The sequence below is a fragment of the Corvus hawaiiensis genome, chromosome 3 (genome assembly GCF_020740725.1).
Source record: "Corvus hawaiiensis isolate bCorHaw1 chromosome 3, bCorHaw1.pri.cur, whole genome shotgun sequence".
NCBI lineage: Eukaryota > Metazoa > Chordata > Aves > Passeriformes > Corvidae > Corvus > Corvus hawaiiensis.
Window position 1 is genome coordinate 21,917,503 of NC_063215.1, and position 24,699 is coordinate 21,942,201.

A 24,699-nucleotide genomic window follows, 5' to 3' on the forward strand; every position below is an offset into this window, starting at 1 on the left:
AAGTGTGGCCTAAGGACTAAATTAAATGCCTCCTATAGAACTTCAAGGAATGTTAGAACCAGGAAACTAGCTGTTTAGTTATCATTAAAAGTATATATAAATATATATAAATATATATATACATAAGAAATCATATCAACAATGAGGATGAACTGAGTGCCAAATATTCACCATCTGTATAAAGCTACACTTCATTAGAATTAAACTATTTTATGTAATTCTCTTTCTCATGCTTTTATGGTTCTTTTGATAAATTCTATTTAGTAGCATGCAGGATACCTAAATTGAATGTACAGTATGTTGTTTCATTGCTACAATAATTTCTTGCTTCTCAGTAATATCTTCTTTACCAGAATGTTATTTGTTACTTTGAAGACATATTTGAAAATTGTTTTATTATTGAGTTATTCTTTTTTCATGGTTCTCTACTCACCTCCAGCTGATTGTAAGAAAATGTGCTTCACTATTTTGCCCCATGGCTCTTTTATGAAGCTGCCTCTTTCAATTGGTTTATGTATTGTTTATGTTCATCTCCTGTAAATAATTCTGCAATTAAATTTTTTGAGAAAAAATAGAGTACACTCTTTATTACATTTTAAATTTTGCATTAGTTAAATCTGACATTTCCAACTAGACAGTTTGTAGACAACACTAAATTATTACTTTAGACTTTTAGCCTTTGGAGTGTTAGGAGATCAATTATAAAAACAATTTTGATAGGATTTTAGCTGAAATCAAAGGAAGACGCATGTAAAATCTGATGGAAAATAGCAAATAAGGGAATAAGCTATGCCATTCCATCAACGTGTTTTGATTTAGAGTCATTAATACTATAGGTATGCATCATCTACTGATTTTGAGTGAGAACATTGTGTATCACTAACAGAAAGAATACTAGTCTCTTTTGCTTGTAAAAAACCCCAAACTGAGTTACTTGTAAGCAGTCATTAGGGGGCAGAAGTAACTGAATGGATTTGTTTTGACAAGGTGAATCCTGAAGCATCTCTCTGTGTGTTTTTACTGTTTGCAACAGAATAACCAAAAGGAGCTTCTAGCGTACTTCACAGTTTTCAGCTCCTTGCAGGGCAGACAAGTCTCCTTCTGGGAATGGCTTTAGCAACTCAGCAGAAAATTTGATGAATACTTTGCCACGTTTCTTGATTAGACAAAAGCCATGATAGGCACGAAACAAAGATGAGTCTAAACAAAGGAGGTATCAGAAATAATATGAAAATATGAATTTATTTGGCATAGAAAAGTGCCTAATTGCTTGAATCATTAGATTTTTATTGTTCATTTATTATATATACTATTGTAACACTTAGGAGCTCTAACTACAGACCACTTGTACATTTGAACAGTGTACATTTACAAACTGAAAATTTTCCCTTACCATGAAAAGTTTATAGCCCAACCAATAGATAAGAAACAACAGATAGGCAGACACAGGAGAGAAACTGATGGGAAAAGTGAGATGCTATTAATTAAAATGAAGAGCAGCATCCCAGCATCCCATCAGTTGCCATTTGTTTTGCAGCCATCAGAAAAAGAGGGGATAATGAAGTGGAAGATACCCTCAGGGATGTCTTCCCAAAAAGAGATTGAGCTCAAGAAAGATGTTTGTTTGAAAATTTAACACAGAGATGATGAATTTTGATGTCCTGAGCCAGATGAAGGTGGAAGATGACATCTCCTGATATAATGACTGGTGCTAGGAACAGCATGGACAGGTGGTGTACAAAGAGGCTGTGAAAGGTCTTGACAGGAAGACCAATAAAATTCAACATTGATACTCTGATGGTTCATTGCTTCTATGAAGGAATTTTCATCTTTAATACCTGTTGTGGAAGGCTCAAAATTTTCCAGCTATATGTCAGCAGTTTTAATGAGAATGAAATTTAGGGAGAGGTTGTTAGAGCAGCTTAGTGGTTGTTTTTGTCTATCTCCTAACACCGGATGTTATGACATGGAGCATCACTCACAGCAGTTCTGTACCGCTATACCAGAACTAAGGCCTTGATTAATTCTAGCCAAAATTCCAGTAACCTCTTAACTCTCTTAGCCTTCATGAGTTCCCTAAAATAGGCTGATCCTTCATGCAATCTGGAAAGGATCTCAGGACTAACAAGCGAGCTGTTTCTTGTACAACAGCTTCACAGATGGTTGACTGTCAGCCTTCGTATTATAGGCATAGCCGTATAGATAAGGACAGGCATCACTGATGAACTAGTAAGGTCAAGTAAAGCTGGGGCATAGATGTGACATATTTTATTTCAATTACTGAACCAAATAATCAGGTGTAGAGTACGTGCTCTGGAATTAACATATTTATTCCAGCTGAACTGCACTGACACTGATAGTGGGTTTGTTGAAGGCTGTTATTGTTTTAACTGTAGCAGCACAGCTGAAGTGTGAAAATTTTGAAATGTAGACAAGTACCTTACATAACCTATTGCAGCCCTAACGCAATCCCTGCACAGATTCTGCCATGACCTCCTAAACATGCAATTTATAAGTAGCTAGAGGATAATACAGTGATAAAAACTAGGCAACACTGGTTTGCCACCACCCTATCATGTCAGCCAATTTAATTTTCCTCTTTAACAGGATGAATGGCTAAGGGATTAGGTAAAAACAGTAGGCTGTGATAGATCTTCACTTCATTGGGCTTTTGATTCAGTTCCAGTGTATCATTTTCATATAAAACTAGGAAAATATTGTCTAAATGAATTTTTTGTAAAATTTAAACTGATGCAGCTAAAAATATTATTTTAAATATACATATATGTTTGACCTTTTGTGAAATCTGAAGGCCTTTTGAAGTGTGAGAGGGAGAAAAATCTAACCTGCTCTCAGTACTATTCAGCAATTTCATTGAAAACTTTGATGATTTACTAAAAAAATCATCATTGACCTGAGAGTATTACATTCATTGACCTGGGAATGGTTACAGGTTCTGTAGAGGATATGATCAAAATTCACAGTGAAACCAAGAAAACAGGAGTGCTTTCTAAATTCAGTGTGATGTAATTCAGTGAAGAGAAAATGAAAAATTCTATACTGAATTCTATACCAAATGCTGTACTCAGATGCGACAGAATATTCTTTTGAGAAAAAGTAGAGCAAAGAAAATGTGATCGCAAGCTAAAGGAGAGTCAACCTGATGCTAAATCAACACATGCTAAATCACATGCTCTTAAGGAAAGAGGAAATCTAATAGTGAATGTATTAGCATATCATTAAATTAGTGTGGCTTAACAAATTATTGTGCTGTGTAATCATCCATGTATACACAATCTTAAATTGTGGCACGCACACATTATTGGACATGACATGGCAAGCCAAGCTAAAACAAATTACCCATAGAAGGGAGAAGTCTTCAGATCAATAAAAATCAAAGTCGTGTATCTGAGACATGGCTCATCCTCCCCCATCCAGGCTGCTCAGTAGAAATCTCCATGGGCACTGCGTTTTGCTCTGTGTCAAGTGCTTAAGGACTTCTAACAGACTTGGGTGCAGATGGTGTTTGTCTCTGTCCTAGGTATGAACCCCAGCAGGTCTGGGGCACAGGGCAGGATGCTTTTTGTGTGCTTGTCTGCCTGTGTTAGGAAACAGACTGTCATGTTTGGGCAATGGTGGGATACAGACTCCCTGAATCTTGCTATCTTCAACTTAGCCACTTCCACCCACATTCTGTCTGAGACAGCAGAAATTACCCTCTGAATCTCAGGCAAACAATCAAACACTAAATGTTAGCAAGTGAGCTAAGCAGAAAGGTTTCATAATGCCTTAAAGTGACACTGACTGGCTGAGTACTCAGTGATGTCACTGGGAAAGTGGCAAGTCAGATGCTGGGGATGCAGGGACATGTCCTGTATGCTACTGAGGTTCTTGTTTCACTTGGTTCAATGCTGTTGAGTTTTGGTTAGAGTATTAAATCCTGTTTTGGAGGAATTGAGAAGAACTGGAGAAAATTTGAAAGAAAATAACAGGGATTACAAAATATTTACTACGCATGACATAAGTGGACACAGTTCAGAAGATGGATCTAAAAAAGACTGATATGTTTCAATACAAAGGAGTTGTTACGAGCTGTTAATGAAATTGCTTCCCCATTCCCTGGGAGGAGGTTATTAGCATCATTAGCAGAAAAGTGTAGCTTTTGTTTCTTTGGATAAGGGTAGTGAATCCCTGCTTTACCATTTAACTCAAGGACAAGGTAACAAACATACCCTATGCAGCTTTGCAGCTGTGATCCACGTCAGAACTGACTACAGAGCCACAGGAACCAGCACCCTGGCTGCACACATGCTCTGAAAGGGATGTGCCTAGGCTACTGGTACCCTCATCTCACTTGACAGATGATCCTGTTTATAAGCAACTGACCATTTGCAAGTGTAAAAGAGGCATTTGCCTGCCAAAGCTGCCAGTGCTGCTCAGTGAGCTGTTCCCCAGCTCTTCCCAGAAGGAGAAGCTGACCAGGCAGGTGGATACGAGAGGCTAGTGCCTCTGCTGGCCACAGCACTTGGGAAGATGAGTTCTCAGGGCTGTGGCTGGGTCTCTGCTTCTTCTCCTGTGTCTTACGGGGTTATCAGCTCACAAAGATGGGCTGTTCTTGAATAAAACGTCTGAATGGTCAATAAGGAAATTACAGAAAATTCGTGATAGCAGCTGAGTCAGCAGTGTTGTTTTCTCAGTATGAGGTTCATATCCCTTTTTATTAGTAGCAGGCACTAGGCTCCTTGCAGTGTTGCAATTAACAGAAAAATCTAAAGAAAATTTCTGCTCTACATGAGGAGTAACATCACCTCAGCCTTTACCCCTGAACGGGAGCCCAGATCCTGACCAGGAGAAGACAACTTGTATTACAAGTATTAACTTGCTCAGCCAGAATCTCTTTGAGATTCTTTGTGGTTGTTGTGTGGTTCACATATCCTTTGTGACCCACACTAACTCACCTGCATAGGTGAGAGCTATCAGAAACACAGAGGGGTCTGCTTGTCAGAAGGGCTCTGCACCTGTCATTGCCACACTTGGCTTCCTCCTTGCAACTGAACATCATCAAACCCGCTGCAGAGCTTGGCACTAAAAGATTTGAGGAGGACAGGGCTTAGGTCAATGGAATATAAAATAATGACAAATCAATTTAAATGCAGATCCTGGAGGAGTATATTATAATAGACTGCTTCAGACAAATCTTAAAAGGAAATTAGCTTTGGTAAAAATCAAGGTTTTAGTGTATTAAAAAGTGACATAATCCTAATCATAATAGAGGTGATAAATCAGTTTTGCCAGATAGGAAATAAATCATGACTGAAAAGTAAGAGAAACAGATGAATGTTATGCTTTGGGGTTTGAATATGTCAAAGTGAATTTTGTAAAATATTTATAAATTTATGAAGCATTGACAACATCTTAAAAAAATCTCGTATTTAGAATTTTACGAATGTTTATATTTATATATTTGTATGAGCTTACGTGGCTTTATATGTGTGTATGTATATATATACACATATGTATATGCATATGCATATATATAATACATATGTATATATTTATCCATACAGAAATAAAAGAGGAGCAAGTGTAAATTTTATATCTATTTACTTATTTTAAATGGCCAGAATTCATGTTCTGTTCGTTTTGTGCATGTCTATATCGCAGGATAAAACCATTTACTTGTCTGAATCACAGAAAGGAAGCTGAAAAGAAATATGAGGAGAATAGGGCTGAGGAAAGAGAAAACCTATAGAGCAAAACTAATGTCAGTGCTATATTCTTTATTCTTTGCGTATTAGAAATACATGATTGCTTTAGCTAATTTGAAATAGGACTTTACCATAATTCTGCTTGCAGTGAAAAAGCATTTTTGGGCTAATTCACACTACATATCAGTTTCTACAGCCAGATCTCAAATCAAATACCTATATGCATATTGTGCCGGAAAGTAAACGGATTCTGCATGAGATGAGCTAATTAATTTTATCACTTTTCAGCCTCAATTAGGAGGTGGTTGTATTGTTTTGAGACAAATTGGTCTATAACAAATTGAAGATCTTTTATTCCTCCACTCAGATTCACTCCATTCTCCCAAATCTTTCCAAAATACATTTTACTGTTGACTTATTTAATGAGACATGGAATAAACGAATTTTGCAAGAACATCCTCATTTGAAATAATAAGTAAGAAGCTGTAACTCTCCATCAGATTTTACATTCTTAATTAGTAACCAAAGAAGGAAAAAAACCTAATACCTGGAGATAAATGTGAATTTCTACCTATTCAGTAAGAAGGGTCACTTAAGACCACATGTGAACCAACTGTGATAGCTGCTGTGGAGGGGAGGTTCCCTCTGCGTGTCATTTCCCACCTTGCTTGTCTCCAAATATCAAAGTAAGGTAAGTGTAATAAAAATGCTGTTGTAAGTCAGAGGCTACAAAGTTTTCCCTGGAATTTACTGTGCCACAGGAGAACGAGGTGATACAAGGAGAGGAGGGGTTTTGTGCATAAGAGGACCTGAGGAGCAGACAGCAGCATTTCATGGCCATGTGAAAGACTTGTAGGAAGCCCTGGGGCACATTTACCATCTGTGATGTTTCACTTTGATGGCATTTACCTTGTGAGACGTAACAGATTGTGACCCTTCCTTGGCTTCTTTCTGAGATCAACTTTTCTTTTCTGGAAAACAGAGAGAATTGCTGGTCTATGAGCTGCTAAGTATTTATCTTTATTGTCACAAATGAAATAACCGTAAATATCTTCTGTGATGATCTGTTGTGTTATCTGGTGTCAGATGCTGTACGGGTACTACTGACTTTTTTGGACAAAGATTAATGGCTTCCAGTGAAGCTAATATTGTATTTTCACCTGTGAAGAAAAAGGTTAGGTGAGTTCAGGAACAAGATGAGTGGTAACTCTCAGTCAATTCATGAACGAGGGTAGTTTTCGAGGTAAAATATATGAGGGAAATTGTTCCGGGGGAAGTGGGTGAGAGATGTCAGAGCCGGGTAGGAATGAACAATAAATGCTTTTTAGTCACACGTTCATTTCCATTAGCTAAAAAATGGAAGATTATTATGATCAAAATAGTATCTAACTTGCTGTAATTCTCGTTGCATTAACTTACATTACCCAAGGGAGATCCGGATTTCAGCATACGAGGAGCTGACGGCCCTTTCAACCCCCATCACATCACCGTGCTCTCTCTGCTGATGTGCCCGCCTTTCTGAATATCTCCAAAGTTACAATGTTATTTGCTTTTGCTCTAAACAAACAGACACTTGCCAGGGTCCTGGGAGTTCCCTCCCTGTACCCTGCTGGTTAAAGGCAAACCCCCTTTGAACCTTCTTGCTTCATTATACCTTACTCTGGAAGGAACCTCACTGTTTCTTACATCTAACTAAATAAACCAGTAAAACCTGTATAATAAATTGGTATAAATGTAGTTCTCTCACACTTCTTCATCAAGAAGGGAACAAAGAAACAAATAGATTAGAGGCTGCCTTTGAATACTGTCTGGAGGGACAGTCTGGGGAGGCACTAAATTATTCAGTTCCTTTTGGTTGTGTCAAACAGGACAAAAGAAGGTTTTTGCAGTCCCATTTTCCTAGTCTGGAAAGTGTGAAGAATGAGAGGCACACATCACATCTCCTTCCCGGCCTGCCCTCCTGATGTCTTTCCAAAGGCAGGCAGCGTGTGGCAGAATTGCCGCACCCTCTCATGGCATCCTGCCGTGCAGCTGGACTGGGGGCTGCTGGCACAAGCACAGCGCAGCTGCCATGTCCAGCAGGCTCAGCCAGCACTTCTGAGCACAGCTCTCTGTGTTTCAGAAGTTTATACTGCCACCCATTGCTGTATCTGAGCACATTTTCCCCGAAAGTGATAGCAAACTCCTGAACAGATTTCATTTGCAATACCACATTTCTCTTTCTGGAATCACAGCTCTCCATCACAGCAAACAGATATATTTGGGAATAATGGTTTCTGAAGTGTGTCTGCGTAGGTTAGAGTGGAAATGCTTTCTCAAAGGCAAAGCGTGATCAGACTGTGGAGTCATTGGATCTATTTTCAGTACCTGCTTCTTCTCAGCCAAGAATACTTTGGCCCCAGCTTTTTTCCTCTGCCCCAGGGGTTCTGTTCCAGATGTTGTCAGCATGTTGCAGTGATGCAGGGGAAAAAATTCAGGTCTTCATAACCTCTGAGGCTGAGCATCCACTGCCGGACAAGATACATTACACCACATGATTGGAAGCAACTGCACCTGCAGGACAGGTGCAATGGGAACTATGGCTCCAATAAAATGAGATGAGAAAGAAACTACTTTTGGGACTGTGCTGGTACATCTAGACCATCAGTGTATGCTGCTGAAATAATGGAATCTATGTTTTTCTGTAGAAAGAGCTTACCAAAAAAAAAGGCATTAAACCAATATACCAGCAGTTGGAGTAACACCAAATTCAAGAACTTTCTTCAATGGTATTGATTCACTCTTTTTCAGAGAGTTTGGGGGATTTCATGTTGTCATATGGTTCTACAAATGTTTCCCTGCACCATACTTGTACTATTGAAAGAACTCTAATTTTAATTGCATTTCTTCCCTTTGGCTTCATTTGCTCTAACTACACACATCCAGCTATGCATACATGTGTACAGACGATAAATTTCTTTAAACCAGTACTTGTCATTGATGAAATTCAATCTCAAATTTTCCATACCATTGGTCAGCATCTCATGGAATTATCTGGCAGGACATTTGTAGGCATAAGAATGCATTTCTCTAAGTGGGACTAGGAAGAAAATGAATTTTGTTTGTATTTAAGAAATCATTTCACCAGCATCATAGCACTGAGAAACTCCATGGTATGTCTAGAGTAAAGTTCAGCTCTGCCTGAGTCATGTGGAAAACAAAACAGAAGCCATGTGTGCATGGCAGCTCAAGGTGGAGGGATTTTGGGAGCTTCGGGGCACAGCAATCATGCAGAGCCGAGTAAGGGACAGGATAGGAGAGAAGGGTTTTCCCTGTACTTGTTTCTTCCAGCTTTAAAGAGATTGGGAAGGAATTGAGAAGATTTTGCTAACTGGAAGCTAGGGAGTATCTCCAGGGATGTTTGCTTTTTCTGTCTAGTGCTCAGGAAGCAAAAGGTTATTAAGGAAGAAATCTAGCTCATACTGAGACAGAGGGCAGCAAGCTTGGAGAGGAGGAACAGGAGAAGAGCCAGGGGTTAGGAAGGCTATGCTTCAGGAAACAGAAGAAATACATGTGAAAAAGGTACTCATGGAGGCCAAGGCTGGCTGCTGGGATGGAGTAGGACCTTATCCTCAATGCCCAGACTGAATTCAGGGCTACTCAACAGTAAATGTTCAGCTGCTCCCAGTCAATGCCTCTGAAAAAATGATAGCTCATTACTCAGCTATGTCTCAGCCCTCTGAAGAGACCAGTTCACACGGAGGTCAGTAAAGATGATGGAAGGGTCTAGTCCTTTCAAATACCAAACTGGATTTTAGTTTGGGGTTGAGGGGTTGGCAGATTTTAAAAGCCCCTTGAAGAGTGCAAGAGTTCAAGAAAACCCCAAGCTGTCCCTCATCCTATAAAGAATAGATTGAATACAGCTTGTATTAGGCCAAAAGAGCTGTTGGGAAGCAGGATGAGCAAGCTCCCAGACAGAGCATGGAGGGTTTCTCAGCACCCTCTCTCCATTTTGCCACTGACAGTGCTGCCACATAATTCGCAAGTGTGAGAAATTACAAGTAAACACAGGGATTTATGACACAGCAAGGAGAAAACTACATAATGAAATTAAACAAGGTTCCTATCTGAACATAAAAGAACTTCAATAATTCTAATTAATGGCCAGGAGGCACATTACAAGATACAAGACAAGTAATGAGGCATAAATGAATAAATAAAAACATCAAGAATGCTGAATCACAGAATACATTTTGCTCATTTTATTTGTTGTTTTTTTCATTCAAATTACCAAAAAAAACCAAAACCAAAAAACTATCTGGAGTTGTAGGTAATATTCTTGTTAATGCTTTAAAAATAAATCAACAAATCAAACTCACTACAAAATATTGCAGATGCAATTTCATTTCAATAATTCATAATCAGCCACAGTATTCCAGAGAGGATCAGCAGTACATTCACTGAACATTAAGACAGGTATATCAGACCTTATAAAAGTACTTGCTGTGGGCTCTCTGTACTCATGCTTGAGTAACCTTGCCCTTCACTTTAGTGGCCTGGGCTTATCCCTGTGAATTCATGAATAGGATTTTAAATTTACAATTTGAATTTTCTGTTTGTCCTCTGACAGCCTATATTTACACCATTGAACCAAGCAAATAGAATACCTCCTTTTATACATCTAAGTAAAATAATTTAAGGCATAGCTTAAGTGCAAGCTAAGTTAGATACCACCTAGTTTCTTCAGTTTCAAAACAACAATGTATGACTTGGTTCATAAGGCTGATGTTGCTATTTTAAGATACACAATTTTTTTTATTTCAAAGATAATAAAATTACTATAGTGTTATGTGAAAGTAATAAATAATTGTTTCTTCTAAATTAAAAATGCTTTGAAAGACAGTTCTTGCCTGACTGAGCATTTTTTCAAGTAGTGATTTTAAAGGGAGTTGTCTAAGTGACAGTTCCATCCAGCCCATATGGGTTTACCTTTAAATTACCCTGAAATTCAGCAATTAAGGGAACTTTTAATAGCTGGAGCAATCTACACCCCAGTACTGTCTGATACCATTGGTAAAAAAAGCTGAGTTAATGAGAGGTCATGGGATAGAAATCCCTTGCTTTGCTGTAGTGAACAAATTATCATTTATTTGCAAGGACTGCATGAGGACCTGTGGCATAAGAATTTGGAACATATTTCTATATATCGGAGGCAGGGAGGAACCCTATTATTTTCAGATGGAAGGAGAAAAGTACAATTTGAAAATGAAAGTTTGTCATAAAAATCAGGATGAACAGTCACAACATGAAAACTGACATGAGAAAATACCTTTTCCAAGACTCTGATTTCCCCTCTTCCCTGCTCTGGTCCACCACCACAGGCAATGGCCAAGAAGAAAACTCATTGAAGGCAACTTTGCACCTGGCTGGGCTCGGTCTGTGCTCAGCAACTTTTCTCTAATGAGAAAAAAAATACCGTTTAGTATATTTGGGAATGGAAAAAACTGCTGTTTCTATTCTCGAAATATTAAGTATCTCTTGTGGTTATCCACCTAGACAAAATACAGAGGTCAGTTCAAAATTTACTTTGATGAACTTCAAATGGATTTTCAAAGCACTAATACAGGATCATTTACCAGAGTCTGATGCTAACTGGTTGGGGGCATAGCTACTCAGAGTCAAAATGGAGTAGCCAGGGTACTAGACACATCCTAGTTGAGAGCAGAGAGGACAAAGTATATTCCTCTCCACCTGTAGATGTTATCTTCCATAACATTTTGATGGCAGTTTCCTTCTAGCAGACTTCTCTTGCACCATGTTGAATTAATGTTGCTCTGCTGCTATTAATATTAATACTGCTTTTTCTGGATAAATGCTGTCTGCACAAGAAAGAATGAAAAAATTGAGCAATGAAAAATTTTTTTTAAAAAAAGACATTCCACAGTGAATTGTCCAATCCCTTAGTAATTTCTACCTAAAATAGTCCAGTTTTGCAAGTCATACCAACAAATCAGAACATTCTGATGGAATGAAAGAAATTATGAACAGGAAAAGCAATTTCAATGTTGTTACATTTACATGTAAAACAGCTAAGAAAGTAAGTTCAGCTCTAATTAGGCTTAAACCCCCTTTATTTGATTTTTTTTACATTGAACTTATAGTCCATATATAGTCTTTCAAAGACACCCCCAAATGTAGAGTTGTGAAAGTTATATTAAACTTCAGAAAATGTCTGACAGGTTAGCACAAAAATAATCTGTTAAATTCATAAAAAAATCCCCACTCAACCCACCCTACTCCAAGCTCAGAAATCTAAAATGTCATCTGATTTCAATATATCAGTATTTTCCAGGGAGGAAGTACTGGGAATTAATAGGCTTCTTAGTCTAGCAAGGAAAAGTACAGGCAGCACATAAGGGGAAGCTAGACTGAGAAGGCCTGCATTTTAAGACTGAGATTAGTCACTGGAACAAGCTGCTAATAAAAGCAGCAAATTCATTTCTTTGGCCTTCAAAAGCACAGTAACTGGATTTCTGAAAATAAGCATTAGTCAAACTCAAGTGATGAAGCCTGATAAAGGAATGACTGTGTGAATGTTAATGGCTTGTGATGTGCAGGAGGCTGGATTACATGCTCTGGTGATACCATCTCTCCTTAAACGCTCTGAGTAAATACAGCATTGTACTTGCTTCAAGCATAATGATCAGGATTCAGTAATTCCACCTTTTTCTTCTCCTCAATTTTATGTTTCTTTTCAGAAATCAGGGAGACAATCGCCATGTTTTTCTCTATGTCTGCTTTGCTATTTTTTATGCTCCTAAACCTTGAAAAGAAGCAGAATTCACTTTATGACCCCCTTCACACTAATACGGCATTAATATAAATGAGAGCTGGGGCTATTATATTTATCGCTGCTAAATCCACAAAATTACAGGCACTCACCGGTCATGCTGTAGCCTCAGGCATATGGGATAAATAGCAAGATTTTAGGGACTCCTTGGGAGCTTCAGATCTCATTTCAGTTCTATGAACAAATAAATGCTAAAGATATTTAAGTAACTATTTGCTTTAAAAGGTTATTTATTTCATTAAAACAGTAATTTCAGTTCTGAAGATTTGTGTCATGCCTGTCCCATACCACCCTTCTGGCTGCTGTATCTTTATCTCTCTGCAAGGGAAGCTCCCACTGCATCTTCCATCACTGAATGATTTCTCACACTGGGTTAAGTTTAAATGAGAAAAAAAAGATTTGTTAATAGCAATGTTCTTGAAAAGTGTGGAAGTGATGCAAAGAAGCAGCGCCACTGCTACCATTTGCTCTGAGGAGTCATTTTGCAGGTGAGGAGCTGTACCCCTTTTTGACACGATCTTTATGTGCCTGACACCGTGCTTTCCGAATAAGTTCTGATTTCATGACAGCAGCACTGCTGTCTATTTCCTTGGAATTAACATCTATGCATCCTTCCCAGCATCGGGTTCTTGCTGACCCGGTGGAAGAGAGCAGGCACAGCTGTTTAGGGCGCTGGCAAAGTGCAGGACACGGGCAGCAGAGGCCTGTCCCCAGCGGGGCTCATGGCTCCGGGAGGGAGCTTGCTGGGAGGAGATGGGTGACACGGGAGGAGAGACGGGCAGGACGAGCCGGAGCTGGGAATACCGTGGTCTGGAGCTTTGACTTGGACATCCAACTGTGAGCCAGCAGGGCCGTGAGAGGTGATAGTGAGCCTCGTTAGGAGCCTGTGTACCAATAAGGAATAATGTCCCTGCTTCCCCATCTGGGGTTGTCGTCATTTTGGAAGAGGTAACCAACCGTTTGTTCCTGCTCCGGGGCCGAGTGCTCCATTCTCCGCCACTGTAACCAGGATTAACACTCGGACCCGCAGGGGGAGCGTCACCTCCACACTCACCGAGCCGCAACCTTCCGCACACGCAGCAGCCTCGCTGCGGAAAACCGGCGGAGGCTTCAGGGCACCTGAGCTTCAAACCGAGCGGTTTCCGGCCGTCTGGAAACACCGCCGTGACCTGCTGCCGGATTGGAAAAGGCGCTGAGACAGGAAGGAGACCGAGCGAGACGGATCCTGCCCGGTTCCAGCACTGCGTGCCCGTGCTCCCCGGCACAAGCCAGACTCTCCCGGTCCCTGTCCCGGTCTCCGCGCCAGGTGGCAGCAGAGCCGCAGCGACGGGCGGGGGGCGGGCAGGGGGCTCGGAGCCAGCGCTGCGCCCCGCCCGAGAGAGGCACGGGAAAGTGGCAGGATTTGGGCTTTTTTTAACGCAGAAAATGTGTGTGTGTGGATTATATTTATTTGCGTGGTTTCAAATCAATAATAAAAAGGAAAACAGGGAAAGCTGGAAGAGCAGGTGAGTCCTTCAGAAAGTGACGTGGGCTCCGCGGTGCCAGGGCTGGTAGATGCACCACAAGCTCTTCGCAGGCTCTCTCGGATGCGGACCTACGGCTGTGGAGTTACAGCCATACGCTGTTTCTGCAATGAGAATTTAGGGCAAGGAGAATTTGTCAAAGAGTGGCAAATACGGTGAAGGGTTGTTCAAAATGTGTCGGATCTTTATGCACAGAATGTTGTGGCCAAGTTCCCGTCCAGAAGACAAAATTTCATTCATAATCCCCTTTCTGTGATGTATTGTAATGCCACTCTGATGTTTTAATCGTTAGCAAGTGAGACACAGCAAGACATGTCTTTTTAGTAAAAATTACTGTTGGAACTGGCACCCAAACCCTTTCTGAGGAGTAAATTTCTGAGCACTGAAATTCAAGTGAGTTTCCTCAGTAATTCAGTCCTCAGGAGAGTTTCAATCTTAATTACTGACTTTTACAGGGTTGACATTAGACTTCTACTATGAAGCTACTGAAATTTTTTATCATGAAGCTTCTATTACAGAGGTCAGTCCTACCCTGTGCTTTGACCTTATTTGTAATAATTATAAATCAGACATTTAACCTGTCAGTGGATAAGAATAGTAGGGTGACTATAACTTTGCGGATTTGTTGTAGTATTTCTTATAGGCTGCTCTTAGACTATATAAAGTTGTAAATTTGAAGACTAGGAACTAAAGAAAGAAATTGTAAAATCCTTTTTCCAGGCCAGCCTTTCCCGGGTAACATTACATCAAGCTTTAAGCGGCATAAGGCTGCTTGTCCCCAGAGCCATCCATGGCACGACAGACCCTCTGCCACTGACTGGAGTTGTGTCTCACAACCAGCCACCAGGTAAAACTGCATCTCTCGCACCTATCTCAAACCAGACACGGACTCGGACTTTGAAGGTGAGGATGACACCCCAAACGCATTCCCTGACCTATCCCTGTGCCCACCTCCTGCCCCAGATGGAGGGGCAGTTACAGCCATACAATACAGTTATCGCTACTCCCCTGGAAAAGGCATGTGAATACCCTGCCACAGGTCCCTGGCTGCTCAGGAAGAGTCTGTAAAGCCAAATACAGCCACAGGGTGGAGAACGAACTGTGTAATTAAAACCGCGCCCAGGGACCCAGCCTAGTCATACCTCCCCCGGGAAGTACAGCTCGTGTATTCCCCAGGAACATTACTTCTAGGAGCTGGGTGCTAACCCCCACTTTGCTTTGTTAGACAAGCCCTTGGAGGAGTTGTAAGATATATCTATGTATGAGTTCAGGCTGTGAATGTGCAATGAATTAGACTGTTGCCTTTCTGCAGGCCTTAATTTCTGAAAGAGTTTAATTTGATTTGGGGCTGCTGCAATAGTTTTTGTGAGTAACCTCCTAGTATAATTAAAGAAAAGTAAACAGATATGTGGAAAAAGAAATATTAACTGGATCTGTTTCCTTCCCAGTCAAGATTGAATTCCAAAGCTTTAGCAGTGAGTGTGCCTCCATACATTGCCGTGGTGCATGTGGACAGGGGCTATGGGACAATAAAAGCCCCTGACATTACAAAAGGCTGATCAGAAGCCTGTGGTTTAGGCAGACATTACTGATATTGGACCCTGTTGCCCAGCGGGGCACAAATGCTGAGCACTATGAAGGCATCTGTGTGCGCTGCGACCGCTTGCACCTCCCATGAAGCTAAGCAGGGTTAAGGTGTCTTGGGGCCCTGATGGCCACAAGGCTGAAGCCCAGCAGGATGGAGCCGTGGTGGGTATCCATTTCCATTGCTCCCTTCTCCATGGAAGTACTCTTTACTGAAGGCAGAAAGGAGTGTGGATAGAGAAAGTGAGAGAGAATGAGCTAATTTTTACTTCCTAGATCAGAGGGATAATGCTATGCTGCTTCCTTGTTCTGTCTCTAATGGTCCGATCTGAGTAGATTAAGAACCAGCTGCTGCTTCAAGCTGTCTTTGACAAGAGCATGGAGAATTCTAGGCAGCTGATGAAGTGCCAACTCCATTAGCTCTGCAGCTGATGTGTTTTCATATACTCCCAGCCAGTCTGAGCAAATATGGTGGGCTGCCAGGGTTGCTCAGTGGCCATGGGCTATCACCATGGGTCAACAGCTATCTGAAGTGCTGGATGCAGGAGATATTTGTCTTTGTCTCTCAGTTGGTCTTAGTAAAGCAGATGATCAATGAACTGTTTCAGAAAAGGACTGAAATCCCGAAGTCCTGAGAGAGGGTGGTAAGAGGGACCTCTCCTTCTATTCCTCAAACTTGTTCAGATGTTCTGCTCCTGTGCTGCTTTGAATATCCTTCTGATGTTTTCATCTTTACACAGAGGTTGCTCTGTCCCCTACAACACCCATGTGAAGTGTCATTTTTTTTCCCCCTAATGTGATGCCAGATTATTTGTGGAGAACAGAGGAAAAAAAAAAAAAAAAGAAATGCATAATATTCTGCACTTGGGGTCAGAAATGCACCCTCAGACCTAAAGTGGTCATTCATGCAGATGGGTTGACAGGGTGCAATGGTAGATGTAGTGAATCATTGTTGGGTGTGGCTCTCGGAGATCACAAAAACACCTGAGGGAAAAGCAGAGATCACATGTGCCATGGTAGATGGGAGTCTATGTAGAGGTTTCTCCTCTCTGCAAATGCTATCATTCTCCTTCTGTAATGGCCTGGCTGACAGAGCTCACTGAAGTAGTAGCCAGCATGTTTTCAGTGCAAACTGATGTGCCTGCTATACTGTGACTTGTGTTGAACCTTCCAGCCAGTATCACATTTACTCTGTGCTAGCAACCCTTCTTGAGCTGCTTCTGAGATACATGGGGATGCATGGGGCTGATAACCCAGACAGAAACAACCCTAGCTGGCTGGCTCCCAGGCTTTGGCAGGCACACGTGGATTCTTGGGCCTGTCATCAAAGCCTCACTGGTACTGCCTTGCCTCAGATCTTGTGCAGCAAACTGTGCAATTGCCAAGGAGCCAAATTGCTTCTAGAAGCATGCTTGTCCTTTTCAGGGCTGCATGACCTACAGCCAGCATTGCTCCCTCCCCTGCGTGAAGCTGACCTATGCTGCCTGCAGCAGTGTCTTCTTACTGCTGAGCCCCCGTTCCCAACAGCCAAGCCATCAGGACAGATACAGTCCTAGAAGATGGTGACAAAGTCATTGATGTCCTTTGGGTCCCAGATCACACAGAGCTCAGCTGTCAAGAAATAATCCTTAAAAAACATGTTTATTTTCCATTGACTAGAGAGAAACTGGGGATATACAGTATGAGGCTGAGCTAGGCACCATGAACACCCTTTCTGAAGACCTCTAGGATTTCTTTTCTCCTTGTCTCCTCCGCTTACCAGCTGCCGAAAGGCAGAGCCAACCTCTAAATATTTGTGACCTTTTTCTCCAAGAGAACCTTCCTAAATATGGTAAAAATTCAAATCCATTTTATACAGAAGTTGCCTGAAGGATGTATTCAAATGGAGAAATCACAAGCACATGTCTACTTGTTCTTCCACATACTAGGTGTACACCCACAGCTCAGCTGAAGGAAAACTCTACAATGTCAATTGATAAATGCATACATACGTGCAACAAAAATTCTGCAGTGTTGAAAAGAACTGAAAGCATTTTTCATTTATGTGGGATAAACCATGCCTTTGTATCAAAGCAACCCTCTAACACATAGCTGATGCCTAAATTAAAATATACTTATTAAAATTGACTAACATAGGCTAAAGAAAGCAGCTAAGAAGTGTTAGGAAAACCTATGGTAGAAGAACAAGAGGCTGGCAAATAGTGCTTTCACAGAGCCTAAGCAGACCTCCAACCTTCACATGTAAATATTTTGTAATATTATCTTATTTTGCGCAATTACTGAGTCACAACAAAGAAATTGAAAATCAAGGCTCCTTTAAGACATATCAATGAACATAATCTGTTTTTAACTAGAATACGAAAGGACGATTAAGTAAGAAGGCATCAAAGTACAACACTGACAAGGGTGTGATATTTCTGTTCCAAAATAATTTTGCACTTGTTTTCTCCCAACTGGCAGGTTTAATAGGGCCAAACAAGTTTTCTATATAGAAACTGTTCCTAAACTCAACAGGAAGACCTCTGCTCTTCCCTTTTGTTCTTTCTGATACTTTTCTAGAATTTCTTCTCCATTAGAAACAGAAACATTAAATACCACAAATCTCTGCAATGAGGCTGTCCCCAATAAATATTGTTCACATATTTTAAATTGATATTTATTACACCCAAAATACATATCAGGACTTTTTTTTTTTCAGCATCACTTTTGTCGACACTCTCTTTCCTTCCCCATGTTTTTCCTCTGCAGTGTCTTGTAATGCACTGAACAGAGATGTTTGCCTGACAGTCTGATAACTCTGCCACATTCTCTGGGCTCTGCTCACTACCTCTGTCCTCTCAAAATACTCTCCTCAAATATTGACACTGATTTTCCTACACAGAAATACTTGTATTGTAAATACTCTCCAATCCAAAATGTCCTTGGATTTTAGAGAGTGTATTTTCTGTCCTGTATGTCAGGCAGTTGTGAAAAGTGTGATTTAGACAGTGATTTAGAGCATCTGTGGCACAGCCTTCACAGTACTCAGATGGTGCTTAATGACACCATTGCGGAGTAGCTCATAAAACTGGGCACATAAATGTTTTTATTATTATGGACTTGCATGGGCTCAATTCCATGCACCTTCCTGAATTTAGGCATTTCTGCTGAATTAGCTTTTGATTGTTTTTTGCCATTCTACTGTGCACCTGGTAAGAGGTCTGGGCTAAAAGCGGCTAAGGCATCAAGCCATTTGTTTCTTCAGGGTTGCTAGTCGCTGGAGAAGTATCACTTAACTGTTGAGAACACTAAGAAAGAAATAAGTAAGACCTCCCTTGTTGTCTTGCTTAAATTTTGTTCTTTGTGTGAAGAAAGAGATCTTTTATGCATTAATTTTAGAACACACAAGATTTAACTGAAAAGGATTCCTTTCAAACCATCTCAAGCTGCTTTCCTGTCAGCAGGAGAACAAACATGCTACTAACTGAGCTGTCATGGTCTCTGAGAAGTCAATCTCTAAGTCACTCTCTCTCCATCTTTTAACGAAGTCTTACAGAAACATGACCTGTCAAGTGTGAACAAGCCAAATCATAGGAAAGGAATATCAGCTGGAAGGTTTAAAATACTGAGGCATGAAGATGCTGAGAGATGGATCCCATGAACTTGGCCTTGTAAGAGAAAAGTTTGGTAGTTTGGCAGAAGAGAGGTTTGGGAATGGGCAAGCAAAGGAGGTACAGACTGGAGGATCGTCTTGGTAGGGAAAAGAAAAGAGGTTGAGGATGTCTTACTTTGCGATAGTAGGAGAGAGGGGAGAAGGGCGCTGAAGTGAGGTGAGAGGGATTTGAGAATTGAGCCTGAGGGTATTGCAAAATGGAAGACGGGAGTAGACATGACAGGAGTATTTATTAGACAAGCCTGATGACACTGATCGTTGTCAGTGCCCTCCCCATGCACACACAAGCACACTCCCAATGCCTTCTTCCAGGGCAAACAGCTGCTGACAGTGCAAGGGGGCACATTAAGGTGTGTTTGCAGTAGCAGATTAGTTGTCCTTTCTGTTGAGAAATCGCTTTTCAGCCACAGCTAAAACTGGTTTATTCCAGGATTAATGTTTTCTGTGGAGTGGCTGCTGCACTGTAGAAGGCTGACATCCATGTGAGTCTATGGAAGCCTGATGCTGGTCAGCTGAAGACCCTCATGACCCACCTGATTGTCTTACTGTCAATTTAGTTGTGATTTCTGTCTAAATGTCCCTCCATTCCTGCCTAGAGCCTTCTGAACAAGATTCATACTGAACTTGGACCAGTAGTTCGCTTCATATTTTTTCAGCCCTCCTCTGCTGTTCATATATCATCCCTGCTCAGATGTTTTTATATGGATCTGGCAACATCACATCACACTTATTTTTATTGTTCCTTCAGCTTCATTAATCTAACATCTTTCTATGAGCGGTTTTTCTGAAAAAAACCCCAAACATTTTCAATTAATATGTTACAAGAGAAAGTTTTTAAAAACAAATCTCATTTTCGATAGAATAGCTATGCCATGTTTTCTTGGCCGAAAGTGTTGACAGCACAAAAGTATTAACAACTGTAGTTGAATAACTTTATTTAAAAATATGTGCATGTATAAAAACTCTTTTTTAAAAAATGCTTACATTCTACAGCCTATATGCATGTAGATAAGTAAGACCAAAGGTCCTTCAATAAAGTTTTAAGTTCACTGTCTTCTCCTTCAGAAAGAGACTGAGCAGAACTAACAAAGCAAATTACAGTTGAAGAATTGTTTAAAAATCTATTACTTCTCAGCTACAGCATCTCAGTTAAAACCTGTGTTTCTGTGAAGAGGCTTAATACCTACCTATGAGTCCAATGGAAATGCCAGCTGGATACAGGAGCAGTCACACAGTGAGCTAGTGGGAGATCAACAGTTTGATCACAGGAAAGGGTACACACCTACCCTAGTCATAAGCAAGGCTAGGCCTCAGGCATCACCTCCAAAACAGTGTTCAGGAAAAAGAAATGTAGAAAGAAATTTGGACATCATTCTGGTAATCTTTGTGTACAAACACAGGGTTAGAAAAGAGAGGCAATATTTTCATAGTATTTTCCTATAGGTTGCTGGTAAAACAACTACTAGAATACTGCATCCAAACAGATAAAGATTGAAAAAAAGTTATAGATTAAAACAACAAAACTTTTTATAGATTGCTTAATCATCCCAGCTTGTTCTATTTAAATGATTAAAGATTAAAGGCCCCTTGATCACAATTTATAAATGCTGAATCTAGCTGTTGAAGGTATAATGAGATTCAGTGGCTGGAAGATGAAGCTAAACTAATTCAGATCAAAAATAATGCTCTCATTAGTTTTCTGTGTACATATTAACTCTTGAAATAATCTATCAAGGATTGTCCATCACTAAAAAGAATTAAATCAACATTGTTTTTTTTATTTGGTAGACATGCTTTAATTCAGCAACATCTATTGGACTTGAAGCAAATTAAATAATGGCTATCCAGTGACCTGTGTTACTCAGAGGACTGAAGTAAATAATTTTAAAGCCTATATTAATCACCGAGTTCTTTAATTTATCCAATGAAAATTACAATGTCATAGCTTGGTTAGGTGGGTTAATCCTTATGTCTTGATTCGTTTCTTCTAATCACAGTATTAGAATATCCTTTGCAGGAGATGCTTCCTTCCTCCCACAGCCAGCAACAGCTCTAAAACAGACCAGTGGGGCACATCCTGGCCTCTAGGTCATGTTGCCACCTTTGCCAGCAAGCCTTCACAGAGGCCACACTGGATCACATAGGGACATTTTCACCAGCACTGTTGTCCAAAGAGATTACAGAGAAGGTGACATTATTTGAGGTTGTAACTATACCCTGCTGAGAGATGTCCCATGACAGCTGCATCTTTTAAAATGCATTGCAGTGCAGTCTGGGAACAATTGGTTTCTTTATTTGGTAGACAAATGTGGTCATTTTTCAAGGAAATAGACATCTAAGTGTGCTTCTCATTAAGCTACCAGTCAGGCAATTCCAAAGCCTGATCATTCCTCTGCCTTTTTATTTGGCTGGCAGTGACTCATTTACCTCCCTGGGACAATGTATCAAATGACAATAATCTGCTCTCTGGGGCCTTGCAAGCACTAGATACTGTCATGTAGTGTGCTGTAACTTGAAGGCGCATTTCAGCATGTCACCCAGAGCAGCACAGTGACTGGTCTTTCACCTGGATTGATGATGTGGAACAAGCAGCATAAAAGCTGGAGAAGATGGGGGAAGAGGGTTGTGACCTAATTGCAGCCTTCCAGTACCTAAAGGGAGCTCGCAAGAAAGCAGGACAGGGACTTTTTACAAGGGCATGGAGTGATAGGACAAGGGGGAATGGGCTTAAGCTGAAGGAGGGTATGTTTAGATTAGATACTAGGGAGAAATTCTTTATTGAGAGGGTGGTGAGGCACTGGAACAGGTTGTTCTGAGGAGCTGTGGATGTCCTATCGCTGAAAGTGTTCCAAGGCCAGGTTGGAAGCGATTCTAAACAGCTTGGTTTAGCAAAGGGTGTCCTTTCCCGTGGTAGGGGGTTGGAACTAGATGATCTTTAAGGTTGCTTCCAATATGATTTGATTCTATGATTTCACCTAACCCTTTTATTATCGTTTGCCATTTCTCTTTCATTAGATATTTGCAAACACCTACTGGCCTTGCATCTGACACATATAGGCAATAAGAGCTGTGTATTCAGGGAGAAGGCTGTTAAAACTTGCTGCTAGTTTTAGCCAAATTATATACTATTTTGAATTTGGTGCAATGTTAACTTTTTATTTCTTTTGCCAGTTATAGCCATTTAACACTTTGGCCTAACCTAAGGTCTGTGGTATACAGATTTGGTCACGGATTTCTCTTTTGTAAAGCCCTTACATCACTTTTTCTACCATTAAGGGTTGGTGCTTTATGAATCTTTTGCATATGAAATTGTGCCAAATGGCAGTCATGGAAGTCACCACCAGCTTTGAAGAACGAGACAATGGACACTCCTTCTCCAGCTCTAGGCTGTGCCAGATAAAAGGACACTACAGGTCTGCCAGACACTCTTGTTCCATCCCAGCTGTTAGCTATTTGCAGAATTGTTGCTTACCTATGTGGAGCTTACTGCGACAGGTCAGAAAAGGGTTACTGTTCAAGGTAACCCAGCTTGCCTTGACAGGAGTATAAGCAGCTCAGGAGCAGATTAGAAGGGACAGTAAGCTGCAACATGAAGGGTGAGGGAGAGATGGTCAGCTGAAGACAACAGCTTCTGCTAGCACAGCAGTGAACATGTGAAGCAGCCTTAGTTTTGCCTGATTTCTCATCTGTCTAAAATACGGAGCACAACAGAAATTAGGATTTTCCTCTGTGGAGGGGTTTTCAGGCACTGGGAGCTGGCAGAAGGGGTTTTACCCCTCGCGTGCTGACACAAAGAAGCCCGGAGGTCAACGCTGAAACCCTTCTGGAAGGCGGCACTCAGTGCCCATCACACAATGAAAAAGGGGTAGAGCTCCTCACCCAAAAGGGGCTGGATCCTTCTGTCGCTGTTCAGCAGGCACGCAGGCGAAGGCAAAGTAAAGAGAGGGGCCTCTCCATATGTTTTCCACGCAGGTTTATTCCCGAGAAATCACAGGGACGAAGAGGCCAATTGGTGGGAGGGTCCAGGGATCTTATACTGGGTACAGAATAGGTGGGGAAAGAGATCTCAGCCCATGGGATAGAGACAAGCGGGTGGGATTGACAGGAAGGGAAACAATGGGAACAAAAAATAGGAGGGACTCAGGGAAGGATCCAATGGGGCGTCGAGGAACAAGGAACTTTCTAGAACTAATACATATTAAAGAAGGAAAATGAATATACATAACTTCATACATAACACAAGGAGACAAAATAGTAACCAATCAGGGGAAAACATGCAAAAGACAAAACAAGGGAATCATGGGTTCTCACCATGACTGGAAGTTACATGCTGAGCTTGGGTTGCTAACCACCACAGCTGCTTCTTTGAGTTCTGCTCAGGAGAAAGAGCAGCTGTAGCCACCTGTCCTGCTACACCTCTGGTAGTTTCTATTTATCCCAGTCTCATATGCATACCTCCTCCTTAATGCTGGATTTTAATTTGCTCACTGAGCCCTCTAAAAGCTCCCTTCTTTGTTCTTACTAACTTCCCACTCACTTCTAAAGATGGTGGCTGCGATCATATTGTGAATTCTGTTATGCAGCAGTACCAATTAGTACTTGAACTTATTCCTGACTGCTTCTTTGGAAGAAGTTGGAGGTATTTTCTCATTTTCATTCTTCAGGTCACTTCTTGAAAAAAGTTACCTTCTGCAGTAGATAACGGGTTTGTAAGTCACAAAAACTCAAGTCACAAAAATTTAATTTAACGGATTGAATTTATGCAATTTGTTGCTATTGCCAGTGTATTCACTTCTTTCATACTGCTTCCAACTACCAGTTCCAGCTCTGTATTGAATACAAAATGGAGACTAGGGAATACATAACTAATCAAATGGGGTAAAGTAAATGTGTATCTGGATCCTTATGTTTGGGTTTCAGGCAAAGTTGGTAATTTATTACTTATGGTTTTGATGATCAGATTTCCTCAGAAACCTGTCATTCTGAAGTACTCATTATGACACTGAACCGTGCCATAAATCAAATCCTTCCTGATGGGAGAGAATTTTCTAAAAGTCCTTGCAAGGAGTTTCAAAGATAAACCGAGACTTTTCCTTGAGTTTCAATGCTTCCAGATAGTTGTTTATTAAGTCTTATCACAGGAACAGAACCACTAGCGTGACCCAGGTACAGCACAGAGCACAGAAAGCAGGAGAGAAGTCTAATTATCAGGACTTACATGGCCTTTTAAAGATAATTTAACCAACAGTTACTAAAAACATATATTATTTTCACTTTCCTACCAATTATTCAGTAACACGGGCAGGAACTGCGGAATTCTCTATCCGATCACTGCAAACTATTTTCACTGTAGAACATGGAGTAGTAGAAGAAGGAGAAGAAGGTTTAGAAAACAACAACAAT